This window comes from Papaver somniferum, chromosome 3, assembly GCF_003573695.1.
Source record: "Papaver somniferum cultivar HN1 chromosome 3, ASM357369v1, whole genome shotgun sequence".
Lineage (NCBI taxonomy): Eukaryota > Viridiplantae > Streptophyta > Magnoliopsida > Ranunculales > Papaveraceae > Papaver > Papaver somniferum.
The window spans coordinates 86,315,659-86,335,057 of NC_039360.1; the positions used below are offsets into that span (position 1 = coordinate 86,315,659).

General features: G+C 35.6%; 2 long non-coding RNA genes and 1 pseudogene across 4 annotated transcripts; all 3 read right to left on the bottom strand.

The window, feature by feature from the left end:
* Nucleotides 1-1,735: 1,735 nt before the first annotated feature.
* On the bottom strand, nucleotides 1,736-5,070 carry LOC113361435. Of its 2 annotated transcripts, XR_003365119.1 has the most exons (5): nucleotides 4,735-5,070; nucleotides 4,058-4,162; nucleotides 3,337-3,494; nucleotides 2,475-2,729; nucleotides 1,736-1,985 (listed from the first exon to the last, which is right to left on the bottom strand). It is a non-coding gene; the product is annotated as an uncharacterized LOC113361435 (long non-coding RNA). The 2 variants fall into 2 exon arrangements; XR_003365118.1 differs by having other exon boundaries at nucleotides 1,736-2,729.
* Nucleotides 5,071-5,990: 920 nt separating this feature from the next.
* Nucleotides 5,991-9,000, bottom strand: LOC113356727 (annotated as a pseudogene).
* Nucleotides 9,001-9,842: 842 nt separating this feature from the next.
* Nucleotides 9,843-12,822, bottom strand: LOC113356728. 2 transcript variants are annotated; one of them, XR_003363140.1, is made up of 6 exons: nucleotides 12,670-12,822; nucleotides 12,443-12,562; nucleotides 12,169-12,321; nucleotides 11,305-11,756; nucleotides 11,060-11,209; nucleotides 9,843-10,224 (listed from the first exon to the last, which is right to left on the bottom strand). It is a non-coding gene; the product is annotated as an uncharacterized LOC113356728 (long non-coding RNA). The 2 variants fall into 2 exon arrangements; XR_003363139.1 differs by having other exon boundaries at nucleotides 9,844-10,224; nucleotides 11,300-11,756.
* Between the last annotated feature and the right edge of the window lie 6,577 nt (nucleotides 12,823-19,399).

The window sequence follows — 19,399 nt, forward strand, 5'->3', positions numbered from 1 at the left end:
CAGCTCCAACACTAGAATCTTGAGATATAGATAAATGAATTTTACACATTGTTACATCTTCGATTGTCGTAAAATTTGGACCTCGTGCTACTCTTGGTGCCATTGTAAGCGAATCCGTGAAAATTTTCCAACTGATTTGAAAGCAGAAACAATATTTCTTCTTATTGGTGTGGATAGTTTGAAGTATTTAGTCGTGGGAAAATGTCACAGGATCTCATGTGTATATATAGGTGTTTCTTCTGAAATTTTCAACGTTCCGAAATGTCTTCCAAACTTTCCAACGTTCCAAATTATCCAACGTTCCATTTTCTTCAACGTTCGAATTACCAACGGTATAAAAAAATTTCAAAATCAGTTTTGTCTAAGTATTTTTTTTTTTTTTTTAAACTCAAGCTTGGGGCGTTAACTATATAAACGCCTGGCGTGGGGCGTTAACTATATCAACGCCGGGATGGGGCGTTAATTATATCAACGCCTGTCTGGGGCGTTAACTATATAAACGCCTGGCGTGGGGCGTTAACTATATCAACGCCGAGTTGGGGCGTTAACTATATATACGCCTGGCGTGGGGCGTTAAGAATATCAACGCCGGGCTGGGGCGTTTGTATAATCTTCGTCTGAATGGGGCGTTAATTTTATGAACGCCTGACGTGGGGCGTAAACTTTAGCAACGTCCCAACGGGCGAACATTTTATCAACGCCTGAACCGGGCGTAACTTATATACACGCCTCTTTATGGGGCGGTGACTTTACGTACGTTTCACAACAGGCGTAGATTATATACACGCCCGATGCCAAACGGTGATTATACCTCCGCTCCACTATATATAGTTTTGGTCTTGGTCCCAGACCAAATATGGTATGGAATTTGGTTTTGGTCCAGATTTTAGTCTTTACTCCGTCCCGTTGCGTCTCGTCCCTGGACCATAATTATAGGTTTGCTCGTCCACAACAGTTGCTCTAAGCACTTACCTTTGACCTAAAATAAATAAAAAATAAAAGCATATCATGCCATGTTTTTTGAACTTCTTAAAAGATGTATGATTTTAGTTTGGTGTTTGTTTCTATACAATTGGTGTAATAAAGGGACGATGTATGTAAATTTCAACATTTTATAAGCCACACCAAGATAACACAATTTATAGCACATGAGATTTGAATGCTGGGGTGGAGATATACTTGCCTCGAGTTTTGTACTTTAAATATAAAGTCTAGAAGAGATTTATCATAGGCCGGCACTTTCAAGTTTCAACTGTCTCAAAAGCCGCAACCTTGTTAACACACAACAATAACCTTTTACCACTTGAGGACAAAACACTAAGAAATATTCTATAGAAGGAGGATCCCTTGTTGAAAGGGCTACAATTAATAATTTTACCCATTTAATGGAAGGGGTGTCATTAATTTTGGGCTGGGATTACATTTTTCGCATTTCATTATTAAAAAAGAGGGAGGATCGTTTCACATTGTTATTTTCACACTATCACACTCGTTGAGGGACATTTTTTTTGCTACGGGTATTGAGATGATATAAGACACGCTTTTTAAGCTTATGCATGTGTATTTAGAGCTAATATTTCCATCCGAAGCAGGTAAGGTTTTAGCCTACTCAACTAAGTTAATTGTGCCATCTGTGGGAGTCGAACCCACAACTGCCCACAACTGCATGGTTGAGAACCATGGGCTCTGCCATTTGAGCAGAGATAGCAAATACCATTTATTAATATAAGTGGGATTTAGTATAATGGGTTTAGGATAATGACACTTGAGTGCAAAAGGGATATCTAATAGAGGATTTACTTCAGCTTACTTATTAACACATAAGCAGTCATCTTCGCAAACAAAGTTCCGAATAGCTATCCTTCCACCTAATACAAAGCAGATTGTGCAACTCCTGAAAGTTGATTCAAACCTAGCAAACAGGAGCAATACTTCCAGACATGATGATGGGTTCAACATTTGTTGGCAGATGCATACATTGTATCCTGTCACAAATCAAAGAAGCAAAAATACATAAAAAACCATTTTGTGTCATGCATGCATTTCTCAAAAAAAGAATGATTCAGGAATAATCTGGACCTTGTGGCCATATAAAAGGAATCTGAACAGGGGCCTCATTCTTTTACCATTAAGTCCATTCACGTTATAGCCAATCAGAGAGCATACAGTTTCTATTAAACCGAAACTAATTCCAGAGTTACAATCTCATCAAAATCTAATCTACTTTCTAGTTAATTAGGCATACATGAATAAGATGTAAACAATTTAATTAATATTGAAAAAAGAGTCCAAACCACCATTACCAAACACTAGTAATGGCATCTGATGAACGTGCAGCTACACTTAAAACAGTTTTTTCCCTTAAATACAGATTATAAAACCCTTAGCATGGCTATAAGAATATACTATGCTTCTAAAATCATAATTTTCAGAAAATATATTAAAATGAAAAGAAGATAAGTAAGAGTCCAAACCACCATTACCAAACACCGGAACTACCACATCTCCACCACTACCTGCAAGCACCGACCACTAAATCACATTATCTAGCATCTTTTTGCCACATTAATGGCATCTGATAGACATGCAGCTACACTTAAAACAGTTTTTTTCCCTGGCTACAGATTATAAAATCCTTAGCATGGTTATAAGAATATAGTTTGCTTCTAAAATTATCCCTTTCTGAAAATATAGTGTAGTAACAACTCTCTCTGTAATTCGCATCATATCTACAATGAAAATGAAAAGAAGATAAGTAACTAACCGAACTAATGGTGTAAATTTTGTCCAGTAATGCAGAAAGATAAATAATCTTAAGAAGCTAAAGGTATAAGTTATGTGTGCATAATAAGACAAATGATCAATTCCACCACTAACTTGCACAGTTGAAGTTCTACAACTGTCTTTGTAGACAATTTAGTGCAGCATGGTATTTGCTTCTATCAAAGCTACCTGAGCATATAAGTTTAGTTACATGTGTGCATTGTTTCTCATAGTTCCTATAAATTTGTTCATGGTACATATATTATATGTTTCTAGAAATTACTAACAATGGTGAGGTAAAGTTCTGATAAAGTTCACTTTATAAAAGCATTTACTTAATGGATCGTTGTGAAGAATGCTTTTCATCTTCCTGAAAGAGAAATCTAAAGCAGGTAGCACCAACCTTGTAATTGGAAAATCAAAACAACATCCGACTATCTAAAGAATCTAGCCAAAGTCCATTAATGTTAGTCACTAAGTTCACACTGTTTCCAAGGATCCACAAATACAATTTAGTTTATGGAGATCCAGCCATGGTCATTATCCAAATAAAATGGTAAGAAACAATAATACCTTTGTTTGCTACAACCTTATCCATGCTGCATTCCACCGTTGTGTTTTAATTGCTCTGCGACTTCTGGGAAAACCTCATGCTTATCAAGTTTTCTATTTGCTTTCTTTAAAGTTTACAGCCTCCTTGAACAATTTCCACCATGCGTAATAACTGAAAACTATTTGTGGGAAACATATCAGCCTTTTCAAACTTGAAATGTATTGTAGTTTTCTGCTTAAACTGCTAAAGCTACAACCACATCAGCTGTTTCTGTGGATATTACAATATTGAAATGAATTGGAGTTCTCTGCTTAAACTTCCCAAGCTACAACCACGTCAATTTTTTCTGTGGATATTACATCATGTAGCAAGACCTAAAAATCCAATAACGAATAAATAAGATAATAACATTCACCGATTCGATTTCTTAATCAAAAGAAGTCCTGGCCAATGGTGTAGAAGTAGTTCATTAGCGCTGACAGATAAATAAGCTTAATAAGCTAAACACACCGAGCTGTGTGCATATGAAGACAAATGATCAATTCCACAGCTAACTTACAGAACTGCACTTCTACAATTGTCTTTGAAGATAGTTAGTGCGGCATTGGTCTCTGCTTCTATCAAGGCTACATGAGCATAAAATTTTATTTGCGTATGTACTGCTTCTCATAGTTCTTATGAATTTCTTTATGTTACATGTATTAAAGTTTAACTGGAATTACTAATAATGGCGAGCTATACCTGATGAATGAGTAGTGGGAGAAGGTAGAGGTCTCATAAACTTCACTTTCTGAAAGCTTAATGGATTATTGTGAACATTGTTTTTCTTCCATCAGAATGAGGGATCTGCAGTGGGTAGGACCAACCTTTTAATTTGAGAATCAAAACAACATCCATGCATATTACAATCCTATGAACTACTCAATTAAATTATTTTTGCACATTACAGTAAGTACATAACAAAAATGTAAAGTAAGAAATTCACCACACTTAAAAGACAAAGTCTATAAAGATTTTAATTTCACCACACACAACATAGGCGACTACAAAACAATAATCTACTCTCCTGCTTTTATACGTGATTCTGCAAATATTTGGTGTAAGGGAGAGTTAATTAATTGATCTCAAATTGATGTCATGATCTTGGATCAAAGTTTACAACCTCTGAAAAGAACAAATATTTAAATCCTCTGGTAAACTGTCTTGTTCTCTGCCGAAGATGTAAAAAAAATGTATAGCATGTCAACATCCTAAAATAATTCTAAATAAGTTGTTAACCAATAGTGCAAAACATGAAAATCTATATATACACCGTGTTGAAGTATGTATTTTATTTCGAATATTAGTCCTCGAAGCGCGTTATCCCATTTTATTTTATTTTTACTGTCATATTCGAATTGAGCCTCTGGTTAATGTACCTTAAGTTTTCGCTTTTCACTTCAAACATCTGAGACTGCTGTCCATTTGGTGTTTTGATCTTTTGAGGAGTGGCCGCACTTTAAGGTCGCTTCTTATTGCATGTCACTTGGGCGATAACATAGACACCATCGTGCACAAACTGTAGGACAAACCACATTCCCTGCATAAATGAATTGCACAGGACAACTGTATGAAGTTAGTTCAGAAATATAATTTAGAATTCAGATCTAAAATGGCAACATCTGGATTCCTCTTTCTGGAACTTGGAACCTCCATGATTCTGGAGTGTCGCATTAAAGCATCTAATCTCAGCACGGGAACTGCGAGTCGGGGTTATGTTCTAATGAACCATGGGCAGGATGGGTGTGGGTCATACGGACCCACATAACTACGAAGTGTAACACCTAATTTCTGGTGCACATAGTGTAACACCTAACGATGGTAAGGATCCATCCCTGTAGAACCTGTATACGAAATAAATTATCTAGTCTTCCCTTGACGCTTGAGTGGATCTGGTGATGGCAGTGGATGAGAAATGGGTTTCTTGTGAATCTGATGTGTGGTCACCGTTAATGAAATAACAAGTTTGTGATTGCTATTGCTGTCAGAGATGGCTGTGAAGAGCAGTAGAAGAGAGTATGAAGCTCAGGTCGTTGTTGGCTGGCTGAGTAGATGAATCCGTTGCTAGTGAAACATGGAAGAGCTGGTGAAGTTTTGCTTGACTGATAGATTGCAGGTTTGATTGATTTGTGGAGTTTGCAAGGGAGCTACATAATGATTTGAAGATAATCAGCTGATTATGGTATTGTTTGCTCATGGGGTGTAGTGTGAGTTGCAGGAGGACATGCTATAAAAAAGGTGTTGACGTTGTATGATACTGTGGTTGAAGAATTAGCCTTGTTGTTGTGTGAAATGGAAGGATATTTGTTTAAGGGATATTTTAGGTAGAACGTTTGTTTTTTCTTTTTTTTCCTGGGCCAAATATCCAAATCGGATAAATGAACAATATTTTTTTATTTAATGTCCATATAAACAGTATCTAAACCTAACAGTCCGTTTCACCCAAAAAATATTTGTTTCGATCTTTTTGACCAATTTTGTGTTAGTTAAAACCAAAGGTTTTGGTTTTCAAAAAAGCACGCAAGGTCTAAAGAGCCTTGAATCGGCGCATTTTAACTACCCAACAACACCTCTAATTACATATATCAAACTAAAATTTACAAAAATGACTGGAAACTATGAAACAGAGGAAGTATGGAAGTAACAGTTTAGAGTCTATACACTATAGAATATTACACGTATTTTGTATTTAGTTTAGAGCGAGAACGAGACAAACTGATAAAACAAACACTGAAAGAGAGAGACGCGTGAACCTATAGTAAATATTTCAGAAGAAAAAATTGGTTGCAAGCTTGTTACGTAACGCTATTGCCCTATGTATGAAAACAACAACAACACAGTATATATGTCACAACAAAACTCATGTACATACAACCGTGGACAGGAAGTTTGTGTATATGGTTGGAATTTTTCGCTTTTTTATCATCGACCACTAATTTCAGATATTTGCGAGAACATGGCCGTTCCAGAATGCTCAGCAACTGCTGCATTAACTTGTGGGGGATTTCCTCGTCTCATTTCTTCTTCTGTAGCTAAAGGATGAGGTGGATCATCCATCAAAGATGATGAAGCACTTGGTGCAACAGCAGCTTTGTTTTCTTCTTCAGCATTTTGTTGTAAAAATGATTCCTGTAATTGTAAAGCGTACTCCAAATTCCATAGAACATCTCCCATAGAAGGCCTGTCAACTCCATATTCAGCTAAACATTTCTCAGCTGCTTCAGCAAACTTTTTCATGGATTCTGGACTAATCGTATTTGCGATAACGGGATCAACAATCTTATCAAGCAAACCTTTTCTTTTCCATTGCATTGCCCATTCAGCTAAGTTAACTTGTTCTCTTGGAAGCTGGGGATTAATGGCCGGCCTTGCACATAAGACTTCGAATAATACAACACCAAACGAATAAACGTCGGATTTATCCGTAAGTTGTTGTCTTCTGAAGTATTCTGGATCCAAGTACCCGAAACTTCCTTTAACTGCTGTACTTACATGCCCTTGTTCCATTGTTGGTGCATTCTTCGATAAACCAAAGTCGGACATCTTAGCGACGAAATTCTCATCTAGTAAAATGTTAGTTGTTTTTACGTCACGATGAATGATTCCTTGAGCTGCACCTGTGTGAAGATAATGTAATCCACGAGCTGATCCAATGCATATTTCTAGTCTTTGTTTCCATGAAAGTGGCGTCAAGTCTTTTCCATACAAATGATCTCTCAACGGACCGTTTGACATGTACTCGTAAACTAGTATCATCTCTTCATTCTCGTCACAGTAGCCAATCAAAGACACCAAATGACGATGACGGAGTTTCGATAACATTTGAATCTCTGTCTGGAATTCTGTAATACCTGCAACATTTAAAACTCACAAATGTTCGTCAGATGCAAGAATGCAGGTAACAATGTAAAAAATGCCTAGTGTACAAGTGCGTACCTTGTTCAGATTGTGGGTTCCCACGTTTAACGGCGACTTTGGTACCATCATCAAGATCACCAATATAGACATTACCGAATCCACCAACACCAATAACCGCGTTTTGATCGAAGTTCTTAGTTGCTTCCTGTAACTCAGCGAATGAAAAATATCTGCCCAAACCCATGGTTGAGGAGTAAAAATTGTAGCCACTCTTAGTATTGGATCCAATGGAGTGTTTGCTGGTCATGAAGGTTGAGTTTCCTGCACGAAGAGGAAGCAACCATGAAGAGAAACTTTTGCTTCTCTCCCAGTCATGAGGTCTCTTGTACCACTTGAGAACCATTGCACCAAGGCCAACAAATGCTCCGAACATCAATCCAAATCCAACTGCTGCAACCGTCTTACGCGTAGAATCATTTTTGGCACCATGGACACCAAATTCACCATCAAAACTTCCCACTGAATTGCTCAATTTAAAAACTTCCACACCGTTAATAATCGCATTGACGGCCCCTGTGCTTTGTTTAAACGGACCAATTTCGATTCGAAGCATGTCAGATAAATCCGAAGCATTTGCGACGAAATCTCTGAAATAAGGAGTGGCTAAATCTTCCACCAAGCTGGATAAATCCAATCCGGAAATTGCCATGTACCCGTTAATATAAACATTAAAATAAAGATAATTTAGTGATTTACTAACTATATCACAAAAATGCAACCTTATCATATACCCAAATGCTGGATCAATCTCAAAACCCCAAGTAACGTTGAAATTAGGATGAGACAGACGGGAATCCGCCATCTCTACGGCTGTCGAATAAATCCAGTTCGGCGCAATCAATGGAGAAACATCTGCTGGGTACTTAATGATACCAGGAGATACAGAAACATGTTTAGCCAGTGCTCTAGCTTTCAAATATGGTGTATCAGGATCCCAGAAACGGCCTAATGTATCATTCGACGGTGTGATTCTAGGACCACCCATATTAAGACGATAAACGGTTTGATATGACTTCGTCGAAAGACCTGAATAATCTCCAACAGGAATTATAGTAGAACCCAGATCAGAAATGAGAATGTCAGGTGCAGAAACAACTTCAATGGCATTAATATACGCAAAAGAATTCTTCATTGGTGAAAACTTTATATTCAATTGTTCCTTGGTAACGTTAACAATGTATTCCTTCATTGCCCATTGTGTAGAATTGTCAATACAGAAACTATGCAGAAGAACTAATTCATCAGTGGCAACAGAAAATGAAGATTTTGTCAAGTCGAATTCCGAATTATTCATCGGAAAGAAATGTAAGCGAATCCAATGCCAACCAGGTCTTGACATTGTGAAACTATATGTTGTCTCTTCTGTAAATACTCTAGCTGTTAAATATATTGGTGACGGTACATTGTCATCTAACATCTTTCGCAGAAACGTAACTCGAAGACTGCGCATCTGACTTGAAAATTCTTCCGTCAGGTGATGTATGTACATTTGTTGCTCCGCAATCAATCAGGAAATTATCAACTGGGGTAAATGTTTGTGGAGGTGGACCAGAAACAGGTTGAGCTGATATTGTTGTAATGACGAAGAAGAAGATACAGAGAAGAACCGAAAGGAACAAGTCCATTGATCGAAGTCGATCATTCATGGTTGTTATGAGATCCTCTCGGTTTCTCTTCTGAACTCCAGCTTTTTTGAAGTTTTATGAGAATCAAAAAAAAAAAAAAAAAATCAAGAAAAGGCTAATTCTGGTTTAAGCTTAAAAGTTTTAAGGTAACCATTTTGTTGTTAGTTGGGTGTGCGTGTATTTTTGCCTAAATTTTTTCTTTTTGTTGGGCTGTGTATTCCTAATCTACCCTTAAACATAGCACACAAGATGATGGGCAATTTGGTAATATTTTTAATTTGTTTCGACTGTTTTGATTAAGATGGGGTGTAGTTGTGAAATTGGATTGGGAGGAAAGGATGTAATTACAGAGGTGGGGAGAGATTTGTGGCGTCCATCAACAGAAAATTAGTTATGAATGTGTGACGTAAGTCGTATCATTTTCTTTCTAAATTTGACTGGTTAGAGCCAGAGCTTGTGTTTGAAGAGGTCAAAATATGTGTTCTCTTGTGTTTGAAGATCATTCATTTGTTCACTGCATTCTAAGCAGAAAGCTGGATTTACATCATGAATTTTGGGAAGTGGGGTGATAACCAGGTGATAAGCGATCAGTATTAAAGCTTATTTGAATTTGTTTTATTTTTAACCCATCTCAATCATAGTTGAGAAAGGTAGGGGCTGTTTGGTAACCATTATTTTAATGGATTATCATCCCATAATCCATTATGCAGATTATAATGGATTCTATATGCGTTTGGTAACCATTATAATAATTGATTATTTTAATCATAATTGAAAAAATCCATTATTTCCATAAACAGAAAAAAGTTGTTTAAAATTATTATAATCAATTATTTTTTCTTAATAAAATTGAGTTGTGTTTATTCCTCTTATTTTCTATAAACTATCAAGAGAGGGTTAAAAAAACACTAGGAAACTTAGAAAAAAGTTCTAGATTATTATTTTTTCCACTACTTTTAGGGAGCATTTTTTAAAAATAATCAATTATTTGATAAAGGTGTTTGTGAAAATTTATTATAAAAATGATTATACTAAAATCATTTATCTATTTTTGATTATCTATAATCATAAATAGATAATCATAAATTTTGCCAAACAAGGCCGTAGGATACTGTGTCAAGAGAATCGATTTCAATGGTAGAAAATTTGGACCAGGGGTGAGCTAAGTCTTGGAAGTAACCCGTGCTACGCATCGGGTGGTTACCTTGGTTTCCATGCATCCTAAATGAACACGATGGCTTAGCATACATGATCCTTGTCTTTATTTGGCAACTCAACATACAATCTTCTGTTCTGGAATTCCATTGTGTGTATATATATATAATCCTGCAATTTGGAAGATAAGAGTTTTCTTTAGTGCAGCTTACTCAGCAAACACATAATTAAGAAACTTATGACGATTGAAAATTAAGAATAACAAAAATGAAAAATCAGAGATAATGAAAGAATTGGAAATATAAGTAAGAATCAGCTGGAGGAGGATGGAGTAGAAGAATAAATTTTGGATGGAAGTTGCTTCTTATATGCTTATTACTATTAGCATATATATGATTATGTTATGTTGATGTGTAAACTGGAAAAAGAAGAAAACATGAAGATGAATAATGGATGCATGCCACACGTCGACCACATACAACCTACGTATACATTTTGGTCCCTATGGTATATTTAACACTGCTGAAATGCAGGTTTACGTGTCAGTTAATAGAACTTCTTTAGGGTGGCACATTAACGTTTAGGGTTAAAGAGCAAAGATAATGAGAGAATAACTACCTTGTCATTTATGTATAAAGCTATAGAAAGGGGTTCTGCAAGACCACTTCCGTCCTAAAATATTTTCCCCCCAGTACATCATGCAAACAGATCCTTTTAGTGTTGCTGCTACTTAATTATATTTAACTTAACCTAGCTACTGCAGTTGACCCTCATGAAATTTTCAGGTAATTATCTTATACGCCGCCAAAACAACAGTTCAAACATATTATCAACTCCAACTGGATATGCCATATAATCCACAAATTTCTATGCAAAAATACTACCTTAAGCAATTACTCTTTGTAACTCTGAAATGATACTTAAAGAGTTTTAAAAACCTCATCTAAAAGAAATTGAAATAGCTTTTAAATATGACAGTAGAGAAATAGTCTCATATGATGCTCACATTTCTAGCCATACATAGTCGAGACAGCTCCTTTTGTATGGTATATACAACTTGTGGCCGCTAGCACATTCTGGATCTTCCCACTTGGGGTCAGCCCCGTTTCAGAACAAATGGAAATCAACACTTCCAAAAAGAAGTTGGGTTTTCCATCTTAGGATAAGAAAGTAGAAAACTACATGTTAGAAAAAAATAATATTAAAAATAGCAATATTAAGGTTTTGAGATCATTTCTGTACCAACCTTACCAATGAAAGAAACAAAACAAAGAACACATACTCCCACGTTTCTTCTATTTCATGTATGAAAGAACAGTAAACCAAATTTAAGGAGATAAGAGTTGGTGGAGATATAATAGAAAAAAAAAATGATCAGTTCATAATTATCAGGGCTAGCAAAATAAAGATAGTAGTTTTGGAAATGCGAGGTTGCTATAGCTGTTTTGTAGGATATTGTCAGTTACCACCGTGGAGCCATCTAACAAACCAGTAAACCAAATTTAAGGAGATAAGAGTTAGTGGAGATATAATAAAAAGAAAAAAAAAAGGATCAGTTCATAATCTATCAGTGCTAGCATAGTAAAGATAGTAGTTTGGGAAATGCGAGGTTGCTATGGCTGTTTTGTAGAATATTTTCAGTTACCACCATGGCGCCATCTAACAAATTTCGACCACAGTTATACCAAAACTGGGTCCTTCATCTGTAAAACAGAAAGAAAAGAACAATCAATTAAGTTAGCCATGTATAAAAGTGCATTTCCACAGTTGATCAATTTCTTCATTATTAATCTTTATAAGACAATAATCTAGGGTTACATATAAGGGATTTAGAATGATTTTCAATTCTAATTAATTTCTCATTACTTTTATGATACTCTTGCTGTGTATGTAAAGAAAGTTAAGTATCCTTCTATTGTTATATGGGTTTAATTTTATTTTTGAAGTTTAATTTGGATTTAAATGGTATGTAACATGTACTTGGGTTTGGTGTTTTGTGTCTGCTCAAGAATTAGTGAATATCTACTAAACTTGATTTTTTAGTTAGACATGTATAAAAGCTATACTTCCCCCCATGCACTTTGAATAAAAATTGAGAGACGGATCAAAAGCTACCTCCACATAATGTTTGCAAGTTGGGCATCTAGTCTATGCGTTTTCCCTAGCAGTTGGCATAAGCAGAAGATCATTTTTCTTTGTCTTGATGATTGCGCCTCCATTCCTCTGTCCACTAGAGCTTAATAACTTTAAGGATTTGAATTTGGTTCCCTAATTGTAGACAAATATTTCCCGTTAATCTTAATTTTGATATAAATTATAGTAAACGCAAAAGAACAACATCGAATCAATGTGTAAACGCAGAAGCAATTTAACAAACACTTAGGCTTACCTCAAAAAACAATGTAGAAAATTCAGAATCATCACATGGAAAATCCAAAATTGCGTATGAGAAATAGTCAAGTAGTTCATAAGCAGCCACTGTATCCTGGTCACTGGAGAGATGCTCAACCTGTAAAACCAAGCATAAAATATCCCGTGTTTTGATAGACTCATACTTTACCACCCCAATTTCAAAAGTAAAAGATCAAAACCCAAAATATTTTCATGAATACTTACGGTGATTCCTTAATTGATTCTTCAAGAACAATAATAAACACCAAACTAATCATACCAATTCCGATTACGGAAACTCGATTTTCAGAACAGATGTGCGAAAAAACAAAGATAGTTTGGAAATTCTGAGGTCGCTGTAGTTGTGTTGGTTGGATATCGGCGGGGTCAAGTGGGAGGCGTAAAGAGGTGTAAAAAAAATATTGAAGTTAATTGTGTTGGGCTAGAATCAATGAAAGAGCTTTATTTTGTACTAATACTTTCACCAGAGTTGTCCATATCAATTTTTGTGGGGCCATAGTTAATGATGTAGCAAGTCTAAGGGTGCACACGGTACGGTTCGGCTCGGTTCTTGCCGAGGCCGAGTACCTGTACCTCCCTAGCCTCGGTTCTCAGATTTTGGACTGGTACTTGTACCTGTGTCCTCGGTTCCGGTACCATTCGGGACAAGTACGGTATCAGGAACGGTTCCGGTACTAGTCGGTACTTTTCTTGCTGATTCTCGAGCACAATTTCTTGTTGTACTTCACATCAACAGTAGCAGCTTCATCATCTTCTCAGACCCATGTTCAAATCCATTTAATCTTCTTCCTGCGATTTCATCAATCAAACACATTCATCAATCGAAACCCATTATTTATCAACCCTATTTCTTCGACTGGAATCTCTGAAAACCCTGAATTTGATTTCAATCTCGGCATTACCACAAACCCATTTCCTTTGGCTTTTGAAATCATCAAGAACACCACCAGCAATTTCAAAATCAAACCATACCCATCTTAATATTGTTGCATATCCACCGTCTTATTATCCTGTCAATCCACCACCAACCCTTCTTCTCGAGTTCACAGGTCCAATTCAAAACCCCATCGAAAGACTTCAATCCATTATCTCTTTTCTGTAAGTTCCATTCATTCAAATGAATCATCCATGGCAGAAACAGATCCAGCTTCTTCTTCTACATCTCCGAATCGCACCATCAACAAGCCCTTATTTCATTTCGATCTACTTCAATCCATTATCTCTTTTCTGTAAGTTCCATTCATTCAAATGAATCATCCATGGCACAAACAGATCCAGCTTCTTCTTCTACATCTCCAAATCGCACCATCAACAAGCCCTTATTTCATTTCGATCTGCTTCAATCCATTATCTTCCCTGTTTGCTTCAGAACTCGCCATATAACTATTACCACCAACTCCATCTTCGTGTTATAGAAGTTAATTTGGCTGAGATGGATAGAGATTCCACTGAAATTGGTATAAACTGTTGTTGTCCGTGGAGTTGTGATTCTTGTGAAGTAAAGAAACGAATCACCAAGAGGGAATACGAATCAGAGTTCTTCTGAGTTCTCCATCTCAGTGAGAAAACGAAAAAAAAAAAAAAGAAAAATGAAAACCCTAGCGTTAAGGTTGTATATATACCCCTCCTTAATCTAACGGCTATTATTACTCTACTATCCCTAAATCTAATGGCTACAAATGGTCGGTTCTTTCGGTCCGGACGGTACGGTACTTGGGCAAGACCGTGTACCTGTACCTCCTCAGCCTCGGTTCCTATTTTTTGGACCGGTACCTATACCCCCTTCCTCGGTTCGGGACAAAAACAGGTACGGTTCCGTCGGTTCCGGGACGGTTCCTCGGTCCGGCTCGGTTCCTGTGCACCCTTAAGCAAGTCTGCCAGTTTATTTTCTATTTATGTATCAAATGATTGTTTTTTTTTTTTTTGAGAACTTTGCTATTTCGTCCATAATACCCGACCCAGCTTAATCGCTAGTCCAGCTGGAAATAACATTTATCTGGAGGTCCAGAAAAAGGTTTGAGAAGCGAAAATTACTTCTTTACCCATGATATTTCACGTGCCAACACAGTCACGTTTCTCCTAAATCAAGATTCAAAGCCAACATCGATATAAACTAGGACGCTCAATAAAGATCAAAATCAAAACGAACAACGATTTAACCCCTGAAATCGAAAACTCAGAAATCAAAAGTAACCCGAATCTGAAAGGAAATCATCAACAGGATCATTACAATCTTCATCTAACCTAAATCATCAAAACCCGTAGATCTGAAAATTGATTTCTACTCAAATCGACAAAAATGGTTATAACAAGAACAAATGAAAGAAGAATAAATTAGTTTCGGTTCTCAACCTAAATCAAAGAAGAAGAAGAAATCAATTGAATCAGCATCAAATAAAAATAAGAAAATATATTGATACTCAACCAAAATCAAAAAAATCTGGGTTTTCATCCAAAAACAAAAAAAGGGTACTGATTCTAATTTGTTTCTATCTGTGAAATGTTTCTACTTCTAATTTTATTTATTTTTTATACCAATTTTCTTATATGATCCTACAGCAGTACATACATATCAGTATGTACTGATAAAAACCCATTGATATGTACTGCCCCTTTTGCTGCATCTGATCTTACAATACATATCAGTATGTACAAACCAAAATCCTTGATATGTATTGTAGGATATGAACCATCGGTACTTTATCTTACATAGATATAAGGTACATATTAACATATACTGCTTAAACCTCTGTATGCTTGATATGTACCAGGTAAATCCTTGATATGTATTGTATATTTTGAAATTTCCTCATATGATCCTATAGTACATACTGAAATGTACTGTTAAAAACCTTTGATATGTACTGATCAAATGTTGTGTATGATCATACTCATACAGTACACATCAACATGTAACGCATGATCCCACAGTACACATTAGTATGTACTGTTAGAAATCCTAGTTTATATTTTGATATGTGCTGTTGAAAGTACTTTGTTGTTGAATTAGTACATATCAACATGTAATGATGGATATATATGACCAGTTCATGTTATATCTAGTAGATACGGGTTAATCTTATGTTATAATATGTACTAACATGCAAATTGGTATGTACTAATCGAAAAACTGACTTTTAACAATTCATATCCACCATTAAATATCAACATGTACAGTTGGATAAGTTTGTAATTTAGATTTCTGATGCTTGTTGATTATACAGGTAAATGACTATGTGGGTTTGTGGTGCTTATGGTAGCTTTGTAGTCAATGGTGCTGGTGGAGGTGTATACGCTAGGTGATAGTGTTGGAGCTGGTAATAGCTTTGCTGGTGAGCATTGATATAGTGCTGATAAGGGAGTTGTAGTTGGGTACGGATCGGTAATTGGTTACGGGAGCAGTGTGGCAGTGGAAAACTAGTAGTTGTGGTGTTCGTTTAATCCTTTGTTTGCTTAGATGTTTTTCAATTGTAACTAGCTAATGAAGAGTTATTTTACAATAAGTAATGTTTTCTCTTTTTTTGTGTTTTGTATGGTATGTCATGGTTTATGACCAATATTCTTCTCAATGCAAAATGTCAAAAAAAAAAAAATTGATCTATAAAGTAGGTTATGTTCGGATATTGATATATATACTGAATCATTTTGTTGTGCTGAAATTTTTTTTTGCAAGTAACACATGGTTGAGTACGTTATCGTCTCTTATATTATTTTTCCCGTCATTATTTTGTAATATTTTGCAATATTGTACCGCTGTTCTAAATTCTTTGTTTGAATTTATAGTTTTGCAACATACTAGTCAGCATGAAGACGATTGAAAAAGAGTATGAAGCCTCTTTAAGAAAACAACAGTACATATCTGCAAAAAAAAGAGTATGAAGCCTCAAATACAAGCAGTACATATCTGCATGTACTGTAAAACCTTGCGCGCAAATAAGAAAACTGAAATTTTAACTCAAGACTATTTTTAGTACAAAAAGGTCTACAATTTAGTACAACAGGGTCTATGGAAAAAAGAAAAAAAAAACTTAGCTTCAATATTTCTTATGGTACTGCAACATACTAATCGTATGAAATTGAAATAAAAGACTAAAAAGAGTATGAAGCCTTATCTAATAGCAGTACATATCTACCCGTACTACAAACATGGTACTTAAAAGAAAATTCTGCCATAAACATAACTTATCCAACTTTAGTACATATTGTATCACCCGGTACATATCAATATGTATACAGTGAAACTTTAGTACATATCTACTGAGCGAAAAACTAGTACATATTGATATGTACCAAGTGAAATTTAGTATCACACATTTGATATCGTCTCCTTGTTTGATGAGCACGCTGATGGTGCCAACTCCTGTAGACCTCATTATGCAATATTAGGTAAACATCACAGAGAACAAAATAATAATAGGACAAAAAAAAGTTCGAAAACAAAAATAAGCCCAACTGACAGTATGTATCAATATGAATCACTACGTGTACAAGCATCTTAGTTAACTATCTTACCTAACCTAGTACATATCGATATGTACTGAGCGAAAACCTAGTAGATCTCGATATGTACTAAGTGAAATCCTAGTAGATTTTGAGTGATTTTGTCTAGAATTAAGTGCAGTTTCTGCAAAGACTGATAAGAATATCATTGCAGAATATGTACATGTCATTGCAGAAAACTGTTTAAGCCGAGAAAGAACTGCTGGATCTAATGCACGATTACGAGCAATGCCATTTTCATAAAATCCAAGGATGATCTGACACAATCAAGAGAGTAAAATAAAGTGTATCAACAGAAGATAATAAAGAAATGCAACAAACTTATCTTACTTTCTTCATATGTACATTCAGAAAACCATTGAACTCTCATGCTTCTTATAAAAGCAAACACATCATAACATGCGTAAATAAGTTGCTTATTAATTTAGCAAACAAACATCAAGATTTGAAGAAAAACACATTACAAATTCACGTAAACAGACATAAATGAATTTAGTACATTTTAATATGTACTGAGTAAAAACTAGTAAATATTAATATGTGCTGACTGAACCCCTAGAACGCATTAATCCAGTCAAAAATATGTTTTGGCGAAGATCATCTGATCGTTACAAGAATCCCAAGAACAAGAAAATGATTATATTAAGAACACAAGCAGATATGCATATTTTGGAGATGTACCAACAATAAACATATTGCAAAGTCTATTTGAATGGAAATATCAGATATGAATTCATTTTCTTCTCAGTACATCAAATTATGTACTCAATTGATAAAACAAAAACAACATAGTAGATCCATAAACCTAAAGATCGTACACCAAAATCACTATAGAATCCAATCGTACACTCAAGTTCACTCTCGGTACATCAAATATACACAGTATACTCAATTCATATGCTACAATACATATTTTCTAATACTCACTACATATCCTACATTACATATCCTATAGATGATGCGGCTTTACCGAAAAAAATCCAAAATTTCATTAATAGTCATACAAGTCCCAACTAGAGCTTAAAGAAGCAAAAATTTATGTAAAATTTATGTTTCTCTAGCACTAATTTCATTCTAAAAACCCAATATTTATCACCGGAGGACCAACCGTGTCTTTCTTTTAATAAGTTGATAATTCTTCATCACCTACTTGGCAATCAGGCAAGAAAGTCATTTTTTGTATGTCATATCAATAAACACAAAGTAAATGTTCCTCCACCATTATCATCAATCCAATCATACATTTAATTTGCATAATGAAAGTAAGAGTCTAATAAATTAGGTTAAAATTTCCTAAATATCTTCCATAAGAATGGAAGATCCATCGCTGTAAGTTCAAGATAAAATATGTACCATCAAACCAATTGAGATCCAAAATCAAACCAATTGGAATAATTCAAAAATAAATCCCTAAAATACACGATTATGTAAAATCGATCAAAAAACAAATCTAAACTTAGATCAACGACAATGGAACCCACTTACCAAAATATATTTGCTTGAAAACACGACTCCATCAGAGATCCTAACGAGTTCACAATCTTCATATATAGATCAGAGCTCGAGCAGGGAAAGGAAAATGCAAATGATGATGATAAGATTTAACTCTCCTTATTGTTTGATGTCAAGGGTATTATGGGCATCTGTGAAAGAACACATTACGTGTGGTGGACCAGCAGTAAAGAATTTTGGTCCAAAACATGTTTTTGGACTACCGATTAAATAATTTCTATGAGTGGATTAGACAGTAACCGGGTTCTCTAAAATAGGATTAACTAGTAACACGCCATTGCATTAAGAAAGAAAGGAGTTACAAACAGCAGGCAATTCACCTTCCTAGCGATATTGTCCAAAAAAGAAGGAAGGGATTGCCGGAGACCTTTAAGAAGGTTCTTACTAGCCCGGCGTGCAAGACGGTCAGTTAGAGAATTATTACACCGCTTTACATACAAAAGCTTAAAAGAGACATTACTAGCAAAGGAAATCCTACACCGATTCAGGAGGTCTATACTTCTCCAGTTAAAGTCTGAAGTAGCAGCATTCACAAAATTGACCAGCTGGAGACAGTCACTAAGAAAGACAACTTTAGGAAGATTCATCTCTTCTTCCCAAGAGATCGCCAAAAGAAGAGCAGCAGCTTCAGCACCCACTGCATCTGGAATCCACCCAAAGTCCGCACGAGAACATATTATATTCCCTGAAAGATCACACCAGATAGCACCCGCACCCAGCTTAAAATCTTTGAAAGAGCCATCCACAAATAAAATATGATCAACTTCAGATAAAGGAATTCTCACAGAACAACTATCAGGAGTAGTACTTGAGGAAGAACCAGACTTAGAAGAAATATAGGAGTTTAACATTCTCTCAATATCCAGAATGGTATTATTCAAGTCAAATGCGGCATTTCTGAACAAGACATCACATCTCAGTT